Source organism: Thermobia domestica, chromosome 7 (assembly GCF_964235325.1).
Source record: "Thermobia domestica chromosome 7, izTheDome1.hap1.1, whole genome shotgun sequence".
NCBI classification, from domain to species: domain Eukaryota; kingdom Metazoa; phylum Arthropoda; class Insecta; order Zygentoma; family Lepismatidae; genus Thermobia; species Thermobia domestica.
The window spans coordinates 275,716,068-275,739,279 of NC_137460.1; the positions used below are offsets into that span (position 1 = coordinate 275,716,068).

At 32.8% G+C, this 23,212-nt stretch overlaps 1 protein-coding gene across 1 annotated transcript in view; it reads right to left on the bottom strand.

Moving 5' to 3' along the window:
- LOC145690941 (uncharacterized) overlaps window positions 1–23,212 on the bottom strand; it is a 44,038-nt gene that overhangs the window by 9,882 nt on the left and 10,944 nt on the right. The gene's annotated exons all lie outside the window — the stretch shown is intronic.

Consider the following 23,212-nt stretch of genomic DNA (forward strand, 5'->3'; position numbering starts at 1 on the left):
TCTATGATAGATACGCCCCTTTAGTTAAGAAACGTGTTTCGCAACACCCATCACCATGCTAAACCGATGAATTACGTTCGTTAATGGCGCGCAGATAAAGCTTATAGAGCATACAGGAGATATGTTAAAAATAGTGATCCTTCCAGTGATAGCACCATAAATCCTAATACGAAATTCGAAAACAATAGGATGTTAAGAAACCGTTGCACTCAAGAAGTAAGGAAGGCAAAACGGAGCTTTGCCTATTAAATACTTGAATTCCAAAATAATGGAGCAGTTCTTTGGAAATGGCTAAAGTATTAGGGGTTGGGAGAAACATAGCCAAGAACGCTGTTAACTATACGCCAGATGAATTGAACACTTTTTTTCTGTCAAACCTGTATGGTACCAGCCTCCATGAAACTGCAAACAATGAATAATATTGTAGCTTCGGAAATTAACTCTCTGTTCTCGTCTTCTCACGTACAGCCTGCACATGTATTAAAGCGATCCAAAAAATTAAATCTAAAGCCACTGGTACAGATATTCAATAACCATGGTCAGGAAAATCCTACTGCATGTACTTAATCCTATCAGTGACATTTTTAATTACTCTCTTGCCACAGGTACTTTTCCCACACTATGGAAACTTGCTAAGGTCCCCCCACTTCCAAAAAAGAACAACGCTGATAATATTGCAGACTATCGTCCAATTAGTGTCCTTCCCCAGCTTTCAAAAGTTTTTCAATATATTGTAAATGATCAAATTCGGGAATACTTAACAACAAATAATTTATTGGATACATTTCAATCTGGTTTTCGAAGTAATCATAGCACATGCACTGTACTAGTAAACATAACGGAGGATATAAGATCGGCTATTTATAACAGAAAACTGACGCTCCTTACTCTACTTGACTATAGTAAGGCATTTCAAACCTTTGATTTTGACATATTACTTAAGAAATTTTCATTATTGTATAATTTTTCTGAATCAGTGGTTAAATGGTTTCATTCTTCCCTTCACGAACGTAAACTAAGAGTAGTGATTAATCAGGATCACATATCGGCATGGCATTGTATCAACAGTGGAGTGCCGCAGGGTAGCGTACTAGGTCCCCTTCTCTTTGCCCTTTACATTAATGATCTCCCTAAAATTCTCACCTATTGTAAATACCATATTTACGCTGATGATTTTCAGTTATATGCTTCTTTTCTCCAACAAGATATTAATAATGCGATTGAGAAAATAAATACTGAGTTAAACAAAATCAGCGACTGGTCTACGGCTCATGGGTTAAAATTAAATGCAACAAAATCGCAGTGCATCTTAATTGGCTCCCCAAGAATTCTTTCTTCTATTAATATCTATCAGCTCCCAAATATAATATTGTCCAATACTGTTATTCCATTCTCTAGAGCTGCCAAAAATTTCGGAGTCATAATAAATCAAAATCTCTCCTGGTCAGATCAAATAAATGTAGTTTGTAAGAGAGCGTTTGGTGCCCTACATACGTTAAATCGACTAAGAATTTTCTTACCAATATCTTTGAAGATCAAACTTGTCAAGGTACTGGTGTTCCTACATCTTGACTATTGCGACTCAGTCTATTCTGATCTAACAGAAAATCAATCAAAGCGCTTGCAAAGAGTGCAAAATGAATGCAATAGATTTATTTTCAATATAACTTACAGGGAACATATCACATCTTTTTATAAAAAACTGTCATGGCTGACGTTAGTCGGAAGAAGAAATTCACATAATCTTACCCTATTGTACAAAATACTTACTACGTCAGAACCATCGTATCTAGCCCGTAGATTTTTATATTTATGAGATTTTCATACTAGAAGCACAAGATCACAAGATAATTTCTTGCTCTCCATCCCCAGTCACAATTCTGATTCATACTCAAAATCCTTCACAGTAAGTACTACACGCCTCTGGAACAGTATACCTCAATTAATACACAAGGTTTCCGCAGTCGCCAAATTAAAAAAAAAAAATCGGTATATTCCCTTCTCTTAAGTAAAGATAAGGACACTGGTAGCAAATGAGGCATCTTCGTTTTACCAGATTATTAATAACCCACATATGAACACACAACCAATAGGTAACCTATGTTAATTTGTACAGCTTATTCATACCTCTAGTATTGCTATATGCAATATGCAATTTTTGGTTTCTCCATGTTATTTTTGTTTCCCGTATTGAATATTATTTTTTAATTTATGTGTTTTGAAGTGTTTAACCATTTTTTTTAAATTAAGTAGTATATTGTTTTCTTATGTGGTTCAATACTTTTCTTTTGTAATTGTTAATATTTTCTATATATTGGTGTTTTTTTTTAAATATGTATAATGCATGCACGTGGTTAAGTGCTCGAAGAAGGCTGCAGATCCTTAACTTCGCCACGTAAAGAAGTCATAAATACATAAATAAATATATAAATACTCGTTTGTTTCAACTCTTCAACTATCAAATTTCCAGGAATAATACTAGTGATAATAAATATTATCCGGAAAAATATTTAAAAATTAAAAATTTATTATCGCTCAGGTCATACCATTACAAGCAGAAATAAAAAAAAAATGGTTTTGTGTAACGTTGCCCATGAAAAGACGAATTTCTCATCTCGATTCTAAAAACAAACCAAACAAATTCGGGATGAGACTTAACATTTTAATTCCAGACGGGACAAGGCTAACTCACTCTATCGTCATGCTTTGGAGATGAGAATCGAGACGAGACGAAAAGTATCGTAAACATTTCTCGTCTTATCTCGATTATAGAAATAGTATATGTCACTCTTTAAGCAACAACTGCTATGTAGACTGAATCTTATATATTATTTTGCTACTTTGTACTTCAGAGCTCACTGATTTATGGTCTGTGTATATATTTTTGTAGCAAGGCTTTTATAATTACATCTGCAAACTCCACACGTTAGTTTATTACAAGCTTTAGTGTTCATTTATATTCAGGTCTTTCTATTACAGTTATTTTCCTGGAAACGTAAAGTAGAATATTTTCTACACGAAATATTAGCAGAAAGCTTTCGTTTAAATTAGAGTAGCTGTACCCCTTCCTCGAAACTCATACGTTTAAGTAAGTTTTGTCGAATTTTAGTGCAACTATAAACTTTTAATAGCATTATTATTATTATTATTATTGAAGTGTCATAAATTTAATGGTACAACCTGTTCCACCTAGCTCCCGCCTAGTATGCATTGTGCTGAACAAACAACGTGTGTATAGGTTTCCTCCGTGTTCTGCTTCCTCGAACTTTATTTATTTCAATATTTCTTTCATTCTCATCATCGACGTGTTCTGTAGCTTAGCCGGCATAACCATTACTTAAAAACAAATTTTCTTACGGCTCTTGTGAGTTCAGAATCCATACTTTCTAAACGAAATTTGCCTCCAAACTTTCCGTTATAACATTTAACTAGTACTAGGGAAACTTTCCGTTATAACATTTAGCTAGTTTTAGGGACGTTTGAGAGGGTATGTCCTGTTGATCCTAACACTTTTCTCTAATCCCGACTATTTTGTAACTTCTGGCTAACGCTACGGGCGATTTTACAGATTTTAATACAATGTGTCCTCATAAGGAAATTGTTACCTACTGAAGTTACGGAAATGAAAATAAATTCTTTTAACCCTATATAAGGATGAATTGAGTTATGAGATACTATGCAAAGAAAAGATAGGAAAAAGGTGTCAGCTACTGGATAATGTGGAAATCGAACAGAACCTAAGTAGAGTGTGTCTTTATCACAACACCCTTTCGAAGTTACACCCTTTCTTTGGGTAAAGGACAGTAGTGTAATAACCTAACTCCTGGGCCAAACTCTAGGCCAACCCATTTTGCAAATATCTTTGACCAGCACAGATTCAGTAGGGTGAGATTGGGCAGAGTGCTTTGCGCATAGGCTTTAATGACATTTAAAATCATAAAATACTTACATCTAAAACTTACATCTAACATTAAAAGTAAAAAAGAAGTTTTTACGTCAAATTATACATCCTGGATTGATTTTAAGAATAAAAGATTGGTTAATGTATCTAATGCTATCGATAACTTGTAACATTAGAGCTGCTTGAATAAGCAAACGAAGAGTTTACACAAAAAGAAACTGTAGAATTACCATGTCGATTGGCAAAAGATGATGTTGAGAAACCAGTCACTTTTGTATATAATTTAGCTGCTGCCTACAAATTTCTTTATAGAAGTAGGTTAATGCATACAGAATCAAGTTTCAATTTATAACTTATAGACACATTTTTAAATGAAATTCTAGTTGAAAGTTTTCTATTACACTTTAGTATAAATGATCAGTTAACAATTAGACCATCCAAAGATTCTGATTTGAAACAAGGCAAATCATTAATGATTATTATGTATATAGAAAGAGAGGATGAAGACGAATACGAAAACGAATCAAGTGATAATGATAATGTTAGGAGCATAGTATTAGGTAATGATGAATTTTAAATTTCTATATAATAAACAGGATGTATTGTGTTAAGCGTAAGAAATCAACAGATACGAAGAAAAACACTATTAGAATAGAAAAAATCAGAATGGAAGATATAGTAAGAAAGGTATTGGTTCAGTATGTGGTGTTACTAAATCGTAATTCGTTAAAAAGAAAGATTGACTAGAATAAGGTAAAGGTATTAGAGAAGACATTATAGAAGAAATTCACAAACGTTCCGGAAAGAATTATCCTAGGTTAAATGTTATTGTTAAAGGTATCGATGATTTATGGCAAGCAGATCTTGTGGAAATGCATAGTGGCATGTTAAAAGGTATCTCCGAGTTAAACAAAGGCTATAAGTATTTGCTAACGATTATAGATGTGTTTTCGAAATATGCTTTTGCTGTTCCTGTTAAAGATAAGAGCGGTAAAAATGTTACAGAAGCATTTGAATCCATATTAAGAACGGGAAAACCTAGTAACTTACAAACTGATCAAGGCAAAGAGTTTTACAATAAAGAATTTAAGAAGGTGATGGAGGAAAATAAGATTAATCATTACTCAACCTATAGGGGTAAGAAAGCTTCTGTTGTTGAGAGATTCAATAGAACTCTTAAACAAAACATGTGGAGAAATTTACAACACAAGGAGATTATAAATGGATAGAAATATTACCAACACTAGTTAACAAGTATAATAATCGTATGCATAGAACCATTGGTTTAAAGCCTATAGAAGTTAATAAAAAGAATGAGCAAATAAGTAAATCGAAAGGGTTATTTGAAAAAGGATATACACCTAATTGGTGAACAGAAGTATTTGTTATTAGCGAAGTTATACCATCTTATGCACCTACGTATAGAATTAAAGCTTTAGAAGAAGAGGATGTGCAAGGTAGATTTTACGAACCAGAACTATTAAAGACGAAACATAAAGATGAATACTTAGTGGAGGTGTTGAGAAAGAAAGGTGACAAAGCATACGTTAAATGGTTAGTATTTGATGATTCACATAATAGCTGGATAGATAAAAGTAATGTTGTAGTATAAATTTAAATATTATTTTTATGGAATAATAACCATAATAGGTTAGTATGGATCAAAGTTTGAATGAGATATGTTACGAACAGACTAAAGATATTGGTATGGTATCTTTGGTGATTTTAAACTGATTATAGATAAGAACACAGGTTACTTCAATGCTACTAAATTGTGTGCAATGGGAAGTAGAAGATTTAAAAAAAAGTTAGAAAATAAAGGTTCAAATGAAATATTAGAATATTACAATAACAAACTAAGTGGACCGAATTCGGGCCAGTTCAAAAACTCACCTTATACAGTAAAACTAGCTGGTAACGAAATAATGTTAAAAAATATTTTCTAAACAATAAATACGGCTACTATGGATAGTTTAAACGTTATTTGTTACAAACAGATTAAAGACATCTATATGTATGCTAGTTTTGGAGATTTTAAATTGATTGTGGATAAGAGTACAAGATACTTCATTGCTACTAAGGTGTGTCAAGATGGTCGTAAGAGGTTTGATAATTGGTTAAAATATAAAGTCACAAGAATTAATAAGATACTATGAGCTAGAATTAACCAACTCCTCTAATTATAGGAATTGCTCTTCCACATACCTAATAAAAGGAGGAGACAAAGAAGCAACCTTAATCATATGTGGAACTTATGTACACAAGAAATATTTCTAGCTGTTGCGTTTTTGTTATCTAAAGATTTTTACAATAAGTGTTATGATATTATCGAAGACTATTTCATCCAAGACTTTAAGCAATATAGAGTTAACAACGAATTACTCCAAACACGAATACAAGATATAGAAATACAGACGGAAAAGTTAAGTCTTAACAACAAGGGCTTAAAAAAATAGCAGCACCATATACAGACGATGATTCAAAAGATAATTGCCTAATCATATACAAGAAGAACAAACTTAATTATCCTTTCCCTTTTTATGGTATCAGATGCCAAAAGAGAAGTCTATATAAGCCTCTTAATGAGGCAGAAGAAAAATATCCAGATCATGAGATAATATACGAAAAGTTTCGAGATCTTAACAGTATTAGGATATTCAACCTAGTGCAAATAGAATTAGATATTGGTAAAGGTAAGGGTAATGAGTTTTGGACGTCCCTATCAGATGAAGATTTGGTTAAAGAAATTAAAAAAAATTGATTGTTTCTATTATCGGTTAACATCTAGTCCTATGTAAAAACTTTCGATATAACTTTTATGATTATCATTTCATAAAAACTTAACATCAATATTCGATGTTATTATTTCCAATCTTCCACAGAAAAAAAAACGGATTATCAAAATCAGGATTTTCTTCAAGATATTCATTGTTGTTGTTGTTAAGTATAATAACTTCTACAGAAAGGACAAGTGTTATCAATTCTTAACTAGGTAAGCATATATTCAACACAGAACACAAGCTTACACGTCATTTTACATAATTCAGTTTTTGTTTCTTTGCATACTGAGCATTCTTCTGAGTTCTCTATTAAATGTAAACCTGTTCAGAGTAGCATTAGTTTGTTTCTGAGGGACTCGTGACATGCTTATTTACTCTTAAGAATTTAAACATATCGATCTTACCTGTGATTTTCATTAGAAAGTTTTCTGAGAACTTCCTATCGCAACAAGTGCGTATTATGCTGTTTTTACTCCAAACCTTTCCTTTCGAACTCGAGAACAAATTTTTCGCTTTTATCGTGTAAACTAACACTTGACCAGTAAACTTTATTTTGTTATTTCTCACATGTGCTTCATCTAGCAGTGGTGTAATATCGTGCAAATCGATAATAGAATCGAATTCTCTCAAGAAGGATGTTAGTTCTTTTCCTGAGATGCGACAATTTTTAGAAACTATATCCCAACAGAGTTTGTCTTTAAAGGTTTTTAGGAATGTAAGTTTAAGCAAATCTGTTTTGCAAGAGAGTATGCTCCAAAGTAAGTATTCTTGGAATTGTGTGCAAACCTCAATAGCTTGTTTTTTGCGAATATTTCTCCAGTTATTTTCTTCACCAAACACGAGTCAATCAACTTTTTCTTTAAATTCATTAACATAATCTTCACTCATTTCCCAATGAATATGTCGTCCCAATGAATATGTCGTCTTGTATGTTCTTTATGGTTTCGTACGAAATCTGGTTTTAAATGATGATAACAACATGAACCATACCTTCTTTCACACAATTTGTCTCAGAAAAGTTTATCACTATACTTATTAATAATGTTTTCGTATCTAACTAAGTCTCTCCTGTTTGATAATCTGACCCAATTGATGTGTTCTTCATAACGTTCTATAAAAGAAAGTGACAGTTTATGGGTTGATGTAACTGAACACCAATGTATATTGTTTTTGAAGATATGTAGAAAGTTATCAGGTAAGTTCTTTATTTCTAAAATTTGTTTCCATTCTTTGAATTTTCGACTAATAAGTGCATTTATAACTATATTTCTACAAAGCATTTTCTGAATGTAGTTTACAATATTCTCAGGGTTTAACCTTTGAATCGTGTCTTTTATAAGCTCATCTTTATTCATCATTATTTTATCTTGTTTACTTGGTTGTTCTGAATTTGCAGCAGTTGTTGCTAGAGACTTATTTCTGTGCTCGTTGATTAAGGCTATTATTTCTCCTTTTCTAAGCTTTGAATAACCATGTACTCCGTTCTCTCTACATTATTGCTTAAGTTGGGGGATAGTTTTCCTTTCCATAACCTCCTTTTTTATAATAATAAGAAAGTAGGTATTCATTTTTGTTCATTTCTGTATTTAATAAAGATGGATAAGCAGTATGAAAGGACACAGAATAAACTTAACCTTATTCATCAAGATCTTCAACTCATAACAGTACTACTAGAAAAACACATATTAAAAGAACAAGAAATGCTATTAAAAGAAAAAGACAATGGAATATTAGAAAGATATACACCAGAATCAAATTGGGATAGCGACATAAAACTTTAGCCCCCAAATGATAGTGACAAAGAACTTGAGCCTACAAATGATAGTGATGAACATGATGAGGTAGATTTGAAAAAATAATAATAAAAATGAATTAGATTTCATTAGATCATTAGTAACTTTCATGGGTTATTTCCATAAAAGTCATGTTCTAATACAATATGCTAATAGACATCGAGATTTCCTACGTCACATGAATATCAGCTGTTGTATTAGATAACGAAAATGATTAAAAATTATTTTTTGTATAATAAAAACAAGAGAGTAATCATGAATTGAATTAAGCGCACAGTAGTGGAATTAAAAAAAAAAACTTATGTAAAGGAAAGGAGATCAAAAGTTATTCCCGACTAAGGAAAAACAGAACTCATAGACCGTATTAAAGTATATGAAGATGAACAAAACAGATTAAACTTTAGCAAAACTTTCCCATTTGAAAAAGACATATTGCAAAAACAAAAACCTAAGAGATTAGGTAGGAAGAGAGCTTTAAAACTGTTTCCATTTAAAAAAGAAGTATTTGAAGAACCAAAAATCAAATCTGAATCAATACCAATCGATGTAAATCGTCAAAATACTACATTTAAATCAAAATTAGAAACATGGAGATTCACAACACAATACAAACCACAAGATCCATTAAAACATAATATTAAAACAACATTTAAAGCTATATTAAACAGAATACAACTCAGCTTACAAAAACATGGCTCATTGAAAATTAATAATTCAACTCAGCTTACAAAAACATGGCTAATTGAAAATTAATCTATGTTTGTCCTAAATAAAAGAAAGGAAAAGAAATGCAAGAGTTTTTTTTTAATACTGAGAACCGAGTAATATATCAATCAACCAATGTCAAGGAACCACTAACTAATATGAAACAAGCATTAAGAACAAGAATGGATGAGTTTCAAGCTTGAAGTTCTGGCTGGGCTCTTATAAACATTAACTTTTTTGAACTAGCAATTGTTAAATATATACCATACAGAGGATCATCATACATAGAATTACCTAAACAGATTCAAAAAAAAAGGCAGTTTTTAATGTAAAACTGAAGACGAAAAATGCTTCTTTTACTCATTATACAGTGCCTTATATCCTACAAATTCACATCCTGAACGAGTACCAAAAGATGATGGACTATTGTCAAACTTAGAATCCATACTAAAAAATATTCATTTTCCTGTAAAACTAAGCGATATTCCAAAAGTCGAAAAATTACTTAATATTTCTATAAATGTCTATGCGAATGATAAAGACTCTCTCTCTCTCTCTATGGCCTATGGAACCCGGAGGTTCAATGCCGCGTTCACAAAAGCTCTCCACTGTCTTCTATCCTTAGCTAACTGCATCCAGTTTCTACTCTGTATTCCAATCTCTGCGAGATCCATCTTAATATTGTCCTCCCACCTGCGCCTAGCTCTTCCTAATGGTCGTTTTCCGATTGGTCTTCCAGTCAAGACTTTGAAAGCGTCTCTACTTTCTTCCATTCTAGCTGCATGACCCGCCCATCTAAGCCTCCTAGACTTGACAACCCTCACAATGTTGGGTAAACCATATAAATTATGTAGTTCCTCGTTATTAACTTTCCGCCATTCCCTATTCTCGTTCCCTTGGGTCCGAATATTCGTCTCAGGATCTTGGTCTCAAATACTTTCAGACTATGTTCTTCCCTCAGAGTAAGCGACCATGTTTCGGAGCCATACAGAACAACAGGCAATATTATCGTTTTGTATATTTTAAGTTTCAAATTCCTCGACAGAATTCGCGACGACAAGAGATTTTGATCCGAATAGTAACACGAATTCCCTGCGTTTAGTCGACATTTAATTTCTCCGTGAATATGATTTTCCTCTGTTAATATTGATCCTAGATATTTGAAAGTATCCACTTTATCAAAAGTATTATTTAATATTTTAACGCATCCATAATTTGCTGTATTTTGGTCCCGACGCACTTCCATGTAATTAGTTTTCTCTGCATTTACTTCTAAAGTATGATAAAGACTATTCAATCTATATAATACATCACACACAGACCAAAAAAGAAAAACATGTGAATTTGTCAATTATATAAAAACTTGTTGAAGAAAATGTTAAAACACATTATTGTTGGATTAAAGACCTAAGTAAATTAATTAGTACTCAAATAAGTAAATGGAGAGCTCGAAAATTTGTGTGATCGTTGTTTGTTATACTTTTAATAACAAATTGCATTAGATAAACATGAGCAAGATTGTTCATCGAATAAAGCAGTAAAAATAATAATGCCTGAAGAAAACACACATGCTAAATTTAAAAATTATCAGTATAAAATGAGAATGGCCTTTGTAATCTATGCCGATTTTGAATGCTTATTGCATAAGGTTTTGGGATGTGAAGAATGTTATCTAGAAAATAAACCATATACAAAAAAAAATATCAACAAGATAAACCTTCTGGATTTTGTATTACATTGTAAAAAGCGATGGAACTAAAACCGAACCTATTTGTTTAGAGGTAAAAATGCAGATAAAAAATACATAAATAAATTACAGAAAGAAGCTAAAATGATATTTAACATTTATAAGCAAAATAATGAATTACCTTTAAGAAAGAAACAGAGAAGAGAGTTTAATAGATCCGAATTTGGTTATTACTGTAAAGAAAAATACAGTAAAAAGAATTATAAAGTTAAACATCATGATCATGTAACAGGGGAGTTTATAGCTCCTTTCTGTAATAATTGTAATTTAAAGGTATAATACAAAAAGTTTGTGCCAATCATTATACATAACACGATACGACTCACATTTATTCATTAAAGAGCTTGGATGTAATAAAGAAACAATTGATTTATACCTAATAACAAAGAACGCTACATTTCATTCAGTAAAATGGTTGGAACTATCAAATTAAAATTCATATATTCGTTTAGATTTATGGAGTGTTTAAAGAAATTATCATCAAACCTAACAAGAGAACAAATGACTCACACACAACACTTCTACTCTAATGAAGAACAATTTAACCTTCTAACAAGAAAAGGTGTTTACCCGTACGATTATGTTAGTGACTGGAAAAAGTTTAAACAGAGACAATTAAGCCCAAAGAAAGCATTCTTAAACAAGCTTACCAACACACATATAAGTTATGAGAATTATACGCATGCGAAGAAAGTGCGGAAAACATTTAAAATTAATAATCTCGGACAGTACCATGACCTATATGGAAAACTGATGTGTTGTTATTAGCAGATGTGTTTGAGAACTTTAGAGAAACATGTCATAAAGCTTATGGTCTTGATACAGCTTGGTATATGACAGCACCAGGTTTAGCTTGGGATGCAATGTTAAAGATGACAAATATAGAATTAGAATTATTAACAGATAATGATATGGCGCTGATGATAGAGGAGGAATTTCACAATGTAGTAAAAGATATGTAAAAGCAAACAATAACTATATGGAAGATTACGATGAGAATAAAGAAGATTTATACATAATGTGCTTGGATGTTAAAAACTTGTATGGATGGGCAGTGAGCCAATACTTGCCATTTAAGGGATTATGATGGTTAAATGAAGACGAGATAAAAAACTGATTTCACAAATATACCAGATGATTCTGATGCGTGTAACATATTAGAAGTTGATCTTGAATATCCTAAAGAATTGCATTCAAGAAAACTGGCCTGTTATTAATGGTAGAACATTGAGGAGGAGGAGAAAGAATACGAGAAGGAGGACGAGGATAATTATACTACAAATAAAGCCGTAACACTGTTTGTGCATACGAATTGACCAGCACTTTTTTTTCTGGTGGCAGCTTTGTAAGTTTCTAGTTCTCTTAAACTAGTTTGATTGTAAGATCAGGTCAAGCGTTTGCCATCTGTGAACCAATTTGAACGAAACTAAAACTGTTTAGCTAATCAAAGGAAGTAATAAAATAAGATAAATTTAATTATGAGTTATAGACGCAATACTGTACTAAATACTAAATACTGTACATTGCGTCTATAACTAACTAACTAACTAACTATATGGCCTATGGAACCCGGAGGTTCAATGCCGCGTTCACAAAAGCTCTCCACTGACTTCTATCTTGGATCCAGTTTCTACTTTGCATTCCTATCTCTGCGAGATCCATCTTGATATTGTCCTTCCATCTGCGCCTAGGTCTTCCTAATGGCCGTTTTCCGATTGGTCTTCCAGTCAAGACTTTGAAAGCGTTTCTACTTTCTTCCATTCTAGTTACATGACCCGCCCACCTAAGCCTTCTAGACTTGACGACCCTAACAATGTTGGGTAAACCATATAACTTATGTAGTTCCTCATTATGAAGTTTCCGCCATTCCCCATACCCGTTCTTCTTGGGTCCGAATATTCGTCTAAGGATCTTGTTCTCAAATACTTTCAGTCTATGTTCTTCCCTCAGAGTATGTGACCATGTTTCGCACCCATACAGAACAACAGACATAATTATTGTTTTGTATATTTTAAGCTTCTGTCGAGGAGAATCGAACCGCGGATCCCTAATACACAAAGCGAATACTCAAGTCACTACCATAATAATGCTCTTTTAAGTAAGAGTGAAGAATCACTCGTCTATGTAGGAAATGCAAACGTTTACAAATGCAATGTTTTATTAACCATGAATCACTGATTTTGGTCATGATAAAATAGTGCAGTCCAGAGAATTCAAGATTAAATTTTAAAAAGACTGGAAGCATCTCTGAAATTTGTCTCTATTCTATTCGGTTATTCTCTTTCTACAGGTAATTTCAATAACATGGAAGTGCAGGGATACACCAAGGGCATCGTGTATTTCAAAGGTTTTCCCATCGACAATCGAAGGGAGACCCCACCTACTAATCAGTCAGATGGGTGGGGTGCCTGGTTCGTTTAAAAGGCAAGTAAGGTTGAGACGGACAAAATAGTGGTCGTGGGTTTTCTCGGGACACTCGCAATTCCTCATTCCACCAATTCATCCATCACCACCTGCTTCAATCATAGTTTTCCTTAGCCTAACAGGCATAAGCGTTGGACATTAAGTGATTTCATTTTCAAGCTGTTAACCCAAACCAATCCGAATCAAAAAACAGTTGTATTTTCTATTGCTCATTAAGGTTTTCTCACAAAAACAATATGTAGAAAAAGTCATGGCGAATCGTAATTCCATTCAAAAATAAAACAGCAGACTAGCAATACCTTAAATTAAAATGTAACAATTACATATCCTTTAGAACTTTTCCAAAATCTGTACGGATATTCTGGAAAGTGCCACAGCTGGAGTTGGTCATTGAGTAGGTGGGGCAGTCGATACTGGGTCAACAGCACGCGACCCACAACAACTCACCACTCACCATGACCTACTGCGATAATGACCCAGAAGTATGTATCTTCTGCACACGAAACTACAGACATGGCAGATTTAATTCTCACACTCTGCATTTATTTCAAAGCAGTCGCCATTACCTGGTCAAAGACTTATGTCCGACACGACACATACGATATCAGAGTTAACTCAGGTACATACCAAAATACTTATTTTGTGCTATGTGGAATAAACATTTATTATAAGTGAAAATAGAGATCCGTTGTCATCAGGATTATTACTTTTTGTGTCAGAAAATTTAAAAATCGGAAGAGGTTTTTGCCATTGCCGCTACAAGAAACTGCCACTATGATTACAAAGAAACAAAGGGACGATATAACAACTTTTAAAATTTTGCACAAGATACGTGATTTCATTAAGCATACCAATTTAAGGTTGCGCTTTATATAATCTCATACCTTGAGATAGTAAAATTTTGTTTATATTGATATGTAGCGACGTAGTTACATCTCATACATTCTAAATAAACAAATACATTTGAGAAGCATAGAGTTTGTAAATTATTGTTATTATTATGTACTTATTTGAAATACATGATATAATAATTCCAGAATTCAACGTTAAGGTAATATGGACACCCAACAGCACCTTCGTTACTCTTACATTATTACTAGTGCTTTTATGTTTGTGCTCTCAACATAGAATTTATCACAATCTGCTGCAATGCCATTAGCAAAAATCGAAATATATAATAGGTTTGAAATTCTGCTGTTACAGGACTTTTGCAAACAATGTCCTCGAGTGTTATTAGCATCGTGAAACACTCTAGTCATTATTGCTTTTTTATGCTAAAAGTAAAAAGGGAGTGCGAAGATAAATGCTAGACTCTGAATACCGAAAAATTGAAGAAATATGTTATACATCACATTATAAAATACAGGGAGCTGAACTGTTTGAAATAAATATTTAATATGTTGAACGTGTTCATTTAAGTGGCATTTTATTAAGTTACGTTCATTCAAATGGGTATCATAAAGACGGGAACAGGATTAAAACTGTACGTCAAATATTATAATCTGAGTGGTCTCTCTTGTTAGAGAAAGGACAGCTGGCACACTAGCTTTTTTCCTTTTAAAAAAGTGTCACGTGCAGCAGTTTTCGGAAATAAATATTCAAGAGACAGAAGACGAACAATCTGCATACTACACCTAAGTACAAAAAATTTGACATCAACCTTATCTGCTATTAGCTACAGAAATAGCTGAACCGTTTGAAATTAAATTTTACATGTCTGCAGTTAGCTACACATGTAACTCATTTAGAAATTTTTTTTATCTTTTCTTACGTTACTGCCACTAGAATGAAGATCCTACGAGTAAAAGAACAGATTTAAATTTTACGCTAAAAATGGTGGATGGATTATGCTTGAGAGGTGTCTTTATGCTATACCAGTGAGCAAGTGATCTATGACTTACAAGAAGAAAACGGGCAATTTCCGCAGGTTTCATAATACATAAATTTACCATATGATATATCATTAATGTGCAATGTACAGAACTTCATCACACATTGGTTGATGCACTCAAGTGATCACAATTTTGGTAGCATAAAAAGAATTATAAAAGAACTACGTTTTCAAGAGGATATTGTGAAATTAAGCTGTAAACCTCAAATAAACTTATAGACTTCTTTAGATGTTTTAACAAGAGCAACGTCAAAAACAGCAAAAAGGCTTGTAGTATACGACTTAAAAATTGTTTACTAAAAAACAAAGTATTTTCGTCATTTCTCTTTCAAACTACGCCTATATTCCTTCCGAATGTGCTTCTTTACTTATGTGGAGCAATCTACTTATACGGGGAAGTATATCTACATACTTCTAGGGAAAAATATCGAACCTGGGATAATAAGCATAAGCATATCCTGAACCTGGGACAATAAGCATAAGCTTGGTCCTGGTTGTATTTACTGTAGTATGTGTGAAATTTAAAAGTTGAGATTAAGCATTGGTTTTCTGCACATTCTTTTCCAGAGGTAGCACCCTCGTGATCAGATGTTTGTTTCGCTGGTTACAAGAAAGTACAACGTACTGAGCATACGTTCGCGAAATTATGAATGAAGGCCGAAATAGTCAATTGATTGCAACAAACGTGACCTTCATTTGAAGTTTTCATAGTAATTTTCCCTGTGTAATTTTAGCAGCAAAAATTAAAATCTTAAAAATAAAATATATACTTCACTTTAAAGTTTCGTATACATTCAAGAATATACGGAACTCATTCACTCAGTAATTAACCATAACCGAAGTTCCACATCTCATACATTTAACTTCTCAACTGGATATCATACTATACTAAACCATGCCAACTTTTATTATAGCCCATTCTTAGTTTATTGTATTGTATAATATTATCTTATCGTTTTTGATACACCAACCTTTCACGAAAGTTTTACAGTTCACATGCATATTACTCACGCAAGCGACGTGACCCGCCTATAGTAGACATATCGGTTTCTACTGTAAGTGTTAACTATATATATATAACATATAAACTTTCTTTCCTTCATCTCACGCTAAGTAAGTTATTGGAGATGTAAAGTCTTTTTGCTGATTGCTAATAACCATTTCTACCCTTTCAGCCTGACCTACACAACTGTGCAGGTAGATAGAATCAGCAATATATACAATACCAGCCGAACATGCATCATTGTGCAGGTTAATTTTTTCCGAAAGTTAATAGTTAAAAAAAATCTTGTTTAGTTGGATTAGTAGATCAAACTAGATTATCGAAACCACTATTCTTTCTTTCTATTTTTTGAGATAAAAAAAAATGATCACCCATTTCTCAATCTGGCCTTTCTGTTGAATTGTTCACAGTTCAGATGAAATTTTGTAAAGCCGGTCAAGAGATATTTTCTCCTTCCTAATCGATTGCAAGTGAAACTGTAGCTGCGTGATACGTCTATTCTAACAGCTAAATTTATTCCATTGATTAGAGCACTCTGAGGAACTGACGTAGAAACGTTTCACTTCAGATCACGTTATCGCAATCCGATGAGTGAAATAATTATTTTCTACAATCTAGGAAAGGATAAGAATATCGTAGGTAAGAGCTATAAAAATATGCTCAATCGTTTTATTTGTAACATGTTTTGAATTTGGATCTATAATGGCGTGCGTTCATCTTTTCACCACAGGAGTTATAATTTGAAATCACACCATTTAAAAGACAAGTGAAATGACCTAAAATTTTCGAGGATCTTACAGAACGAATGGGACTAGATATGAATCCCACACAATTTCTTAGCTTTTTATTTATTTGAGACGTATTTCCAAACTGTAGTGATTATTGATTCCATTTTCGATTTCGAGTGGTGAATCTTTCAAAGATTGTTATAAATATTTTTACACATCATTGGAATCACTATGTATTGTTCTCGATTACTCAACAGGTACTGATTATTAATATATATTTTTCTGTTATATCTTTTGTATGCTATATTAAACAAATGATACACAATACGAATTTTTTGCGCAGTATTAGGTAAAAATTCTTATTATAATACTGCACAAACTTGTATTTTACCGTTGCTGGCGAAAAAGCACTAGCTTTAGGAAAGAAACGCATATAGAAAGAATTTTGAAATAAGAAACTGATGAGAATAAAAAACACATTCTTGCGATCTCAATGTCCATTACCGGTACATTTGCAATTCCTTATCGTAATTATAATAATAACTATTATAATAAAAATTAAGCAAAATAAATACCAAGGAGCAACATTTGCTCTGCCAGAAGACTATGGATTCGATACTGATAGCGGCCCAATTTGATCATTTTCTCATCTCTACTCTTCATAATATTTTGGGGTCTTTCAAATCTATAGTTCTCTTCTCCATAATGTTAGTTATAAATGTATATTAACTTCCTGTTATAAATTAGTATACGAATCGAGCTTTATATTCCTAACGTGATGACAGAGAGAGAGAGAAAAAAAAACAAATTAATAACATCATCATAGGAATTCCTTTTCCCCAGTTAAGCTAAACCAAATAATGATAAATAATGATATATAACCTACTCTTTATTGAAAACTATGATGTCTTGCATAAAACTGCTTTGAAGTAAAATAAGACGGGGTTACTTGGCACATCGGCCGTTACTTTGCACAAAATTCGTAAAGAGTTTCACAGTTTTCTGTCGGGAAAACCATGAGCAGTAAACCGGAAGTTTCAACTTCCACCGTAAGATACAACATGTAACTGTATTTTGGCTGTAATGTTGGTGGTTAAATTCAGTTCTACTTACCGGCAAAGTTTATTTTTGTAGAGGTACTGAAAGCAGTCACTGTAAAGGATGATAAAATTTGAAAGATATCATCTATAAGAATTTCCGTCAAGGTTAAATTAGTTTCGTAGACTACCATGTATAGTGGGACTTTGATGCAGTAGTTGAAATTGAAATGTCTAACGTATTAGTCATAAAAAACGTAAAACTGAGAGAAGGGGTTCAGCCTATACTCGCGGTTATTTGGCACCGGTCCAAAATAACGCTTAGATAGAAAATTATTACCACTGGAACCTCCTGTGTTTTAACGTTAGGTAAATTTCCTATTTAGGTAGATGCCGGAATGAATTTCTTGTTAGAAAAAAATTATGAACAGCGGCGAATCCAGAAAAGTAGTTTGACCGCACCTTCATTCAAAAATCCTTTTCTTTTTATTTTAGAAATCACTAGATTTTTGTGAGTAGGTTTGTAGCTTACACATGTTGGAATCACTAACAATAGATTTTTCGGCAAATCTTTACTTTCGGTCAAACAGTGACTGCAAGCAATTCATCTGATCCGGTTACCAGAGCAGTTTTTGAATCATTCCTCAATTGCTCCCGGAACCGGATCAGATGAATCGGTTACAGTCACTTTCCGAGTCAAAGTAATGAACAATGTAAAGAATGTTGCTATAAATACAAGGGCCAAAATGTTACTAAACACTATACCTAATCAATCCAGGTGAAGCGATGACTATCAATATTGATATCTAAATGGGGACTACCGCTCCCTCAACCCCTCACTCAAGTATCGTAAAAACATCCCAAAAAACAATATTTAATCAAACCAGTACTATAAAGCTGACGTAAGAAGGAAAAATTTAGAAAAAAGAATCATCGCTAATTATAAGTTAGTGCAGCATGACGAAGAAAAATAAATTACATCTCACCAAGATAATGGAACCACCAGCAGCCAAACAAATACTTTGCTAAAAACTCAAATTCAAAGCAAATCAAGAATAAAATTAATATCAATTAATAACGAAAGCACTCGCCGTTTCGCCATACCAGAACACTCATGAATAATGAACTCACAAATGATGATTCACGAAAAAATAAGATAGCAAAAATACATGCGCAATACTCAATTTCACATTACTGAAAAATGTTCCTTTCCGCACAGACGTCGATTTACTAAAGCGAGGACACTTGTTATTATTACAAACAAGACTAACCAATAAACGCCAACTTTTACCATCCGTCGGAAATATCTTCAGCCTTCGACCACAACCATATTACGATTTCTCTAACTCAATGAAACCACACAATGCTGCAAAGCGATGAGTTAATATCCGAATCTAATTCAAACTTATTTAAAAACGACAAGTTCAAATTCTTTGTATTAAATTCATGTTACGGTTTCTCATTCGCACTTGCTAACTCGATTGTCACTATGATACGAAAATTTAATTACCCGCTCACCGCATTCAACACATACAAACAGAAAAAACATGTGACGTCACAGTAACAAACTATCATATGACTGTACAGAGACATATAGTGAGAAAAATATGAACTACCACCAATCTTTCAAAAAGGACGTCACTCAAAAGGCACGAGTACTTCCAGCAAGTGACTCACGCAGAAACTGTTCCGAGAAGTGATTGAAACAATAAGAACCGTCTAAAGTCACTGTTTGAGTCTAATTAAGTATTTTCCTTTTTTTTAAAAAAAAAGAAGAAGAAATCATGCAATTTTGGGTGGCCTTCAGCCTGAAAATTACAAACCCCATAAATCTTTCACTGATTACGGTTCGAATGATTCACACAACAGTAATACTATGTAACGGATTTTAAATTGAATTGGAGAATTCTGATATTAAAAAAACGACATAAGAATTTTTTTTGATTCGTTGAGGAATCTAGTGATGGGTAGGTCCCGTTGTTCATGGTATGTTGAGGGAGTAATGCATGACCCAACTAGGCACGTGAAAATTGGTAACGTTTGTCAAGCGAACAAAATGATTGCATAAAAAGTGTTTTAGAGCTGTGCACGTTTGAGTTCAACTAAATGGCAATTGAGCATTATAAATGATTTAGGGCTATTTTCAAGATGCCAAAAGGCTGATTTAGAGTGGCATCCTTACATGAATTTACAGTTATAATGAATGCGTATTTTAACGTGATGCCAATGGCCATTATAGGGCGGATCACTCCGTAGATAGTTACTCCTTCTTGCTTCCCGAATGCCTAGCTTGTGAATGATAGATGAGTAGGAACCGTTTGTTGTGCATGTGCTAGTAGAGTTTTACTTTGCCGTAGACAATAAGATGTTTGTTGAAAATAAGATTAAGTAATGATTCTATCAGCTAAAAATCGCGTGCTCGCTAATGTTGTAAAGATCCGTGCATTAGTATTGATGCCTATGTACCTGTTATAGTTGATGATTTGGTAAAAATAGAGGTTTGTTTGCGAGTACTACTGATAATTAAAAAAAATGTAAGTTTTCATATATATGTATTTAAATAACAGCAAGACTAGAGGGATTGTTTTGTGAGTTGACCTGTTATTCTAAATTTATTTGAAACATTTTAATGAGTCTTTCATTTTGCCGTATGAGTAATATGATTATTGAAACTTGAGACTTTAAATGTTTTTGCATTCCTTTAGAATTTTTGTTATTTAGTAAGTTGTGATACAGTAGTTTAAATAATCAATATACAAGTAATGTTATAACTATTTTGCGAAATGCTTGTTTTGAAAATTGTCTTGTTTTATTAATGTTTCTTGTGTATGAATATATATATTAATTTATATTATAATTTTAATGCTACATTATGTGTTTATATTTAGTAGCTGAATATTACAAAATATTTTTGAATAAAAAGGTTTGAGTATTGAACAAGTTTGTTGTAAAAAAAAGGTGCATATACACACATTACACTACACTAAATACACATATTAGGAATTTCGCCTTTAGCGTTTGCACCGTTGTTAGGCAACACTTCCGAAATATACACATTTTCTATTATGGTTTAGTAATTAAGTATTTTTGTGTTAATGTCTACCAGTATATTCATTTAGTTTCAGGTGTTTACTATGATTTCAAATATATTATATGTTCACTGAAAAAGATTGGAAAATCAATTGAAACATCCACTCATGGTAAGAAACCTACAGTTGAAAAATAAATAGATAAATAAATAAATAAGTGAATGAAAGAAAAGGACTTATAAACTGCAAATTTAAATGAATAATATGTACATTTTTATTAATGGTGGTATAATGGTGGCTTAAATGAGGGATTATAAATATAACAGGTGGCTTTAACAACAGGTGGCTTATCGTCTTATAGGTTGAATAACCTTATAGTTAGCAAGTGAAAACTGATCCATTATGTACAGTGAGGTACCAATATACCGATTTCCATGGTGAACTTCCAGTGAATTGAACCTATATATAGGATGTTCCACAATATAGTGATTTCTTCAGTGATACTTAACAAAGACCATTAATCCTCTGGCGGCCGCGGTTCTCTTCACAATTGAATCACTTACAGATTCATCTATTTTTGTCCTAGACGTCCAATATTCAATTCCATTTTCTGAGCAATGGTTTCTAATTGTTTCTATAATTCCTTTGTCAACATTGCTTGAAATTGTTCTAAAACACTAGCCTCCATATTGATATGAGTTAAAAGCAACTATTTCAAAGTACAAAAATATAAATGTCTCAGTTTGTGACGAAAATAAGAAACATGCACTTAAAACACAAACACTAAGAATTTTGATATTACGACCATTAGCCACCAAACCTTGTTTTATTCACAGCTCAGATTACACTTTGCGAAGTGCTTCAATATAAAATAACCACAGATATAAACTAGTGCCATATAAAAAACATTATCTGTTATTCATAAATGCATATTAAGGCGGAATCTGCGGAATTTGCCCGTTTTCATCTCGTAAGTCGTAGATCACTTGCTCACTGGTATAGCGTAAAGAAACCTCCTAAGCATAATCCACTCACCATTTTTAGCATAAAATTTAAATCTGTTCTTTTACTCGTAGGGTCTTCATTCTAGTGAGAGTAACGTAAGAAAAAAAAACGTTTTCTAAATGAGTTACATGTCTGGCTAACTCCTGACACGAAAAATTTAATATCAATCGATTCAGCCATTTTTGGAGCTAACAGCAGATTAGGTTGATGTCAAATTTTTTGTACTGAAGTATAGTATGCAGATTGTTCGTCTTCTCTCTCTTGAATGTTTATTTCCGAAAACACTGCTGCAGGCGACACTTTTTTAAAAGTAAAAAGGGCTAGTGTGCCAACTGTCCTTTCTCTAATAAGATAGACCACTCACATTATAATATTTGACGTACAGTTTTAATCCTGTTCCCGTCTTTATGATACCCATTTGAATGAACGTAACGCAATAAAATGCCACTTAAATGAACACGCTAAACATATTAAATATTTATTTCAAACAGTTCAGCTCCCTGTATTTTAGAATGTGATGCATAACATATTTCTTCAATTTTTCGATACTCAGATTGTAGTATTTATCTTCGCATGCCCTTTTTACTTTTAGCGTAAAAAACAATAATGAAGAGTGTTTCACGATGCTAATAACACACGAGAGGCATTCTTTGCAAAAATTCTGTAAAAGCAAAATTCCAAACCTAGTAGGCTATATATTTCGATTTTTGTGATTAGCATTAGAGCAGGTTATGATAAGCTCTATGTTGAGAGCACAAACATAGGAGCATTAGCAATAATCAGAGAGTAACGAAAGTGCAAGTAGTTGACCATATTACCTTACCATATATTCTTATCCCTTAATAGGTTGTAGAAAATAACTAATTATTTCACTCATCGATTAGCGATAACGTGATTTGAAGTGAAACACTTCCACGTCAGTTCCTCAGAGAGCGTAAATGAGGGGCCAAAATTTAGAGTACGTAAAGAATAGAAGAAACGGATAATTTCAGTTTGTTATCTACGGACATAGTTGTATATTTTATATTGTATCACATAGTAACAAATGTGTTTCCCTCACTTATTACGGATAAGACAAATTCAATTTATATCCTTTGTGTTGAGAAGCGGAAAAACAGTTATTACCAACCACAAGTTTGATAATATTTCAACAATAAGGATTGGAAATA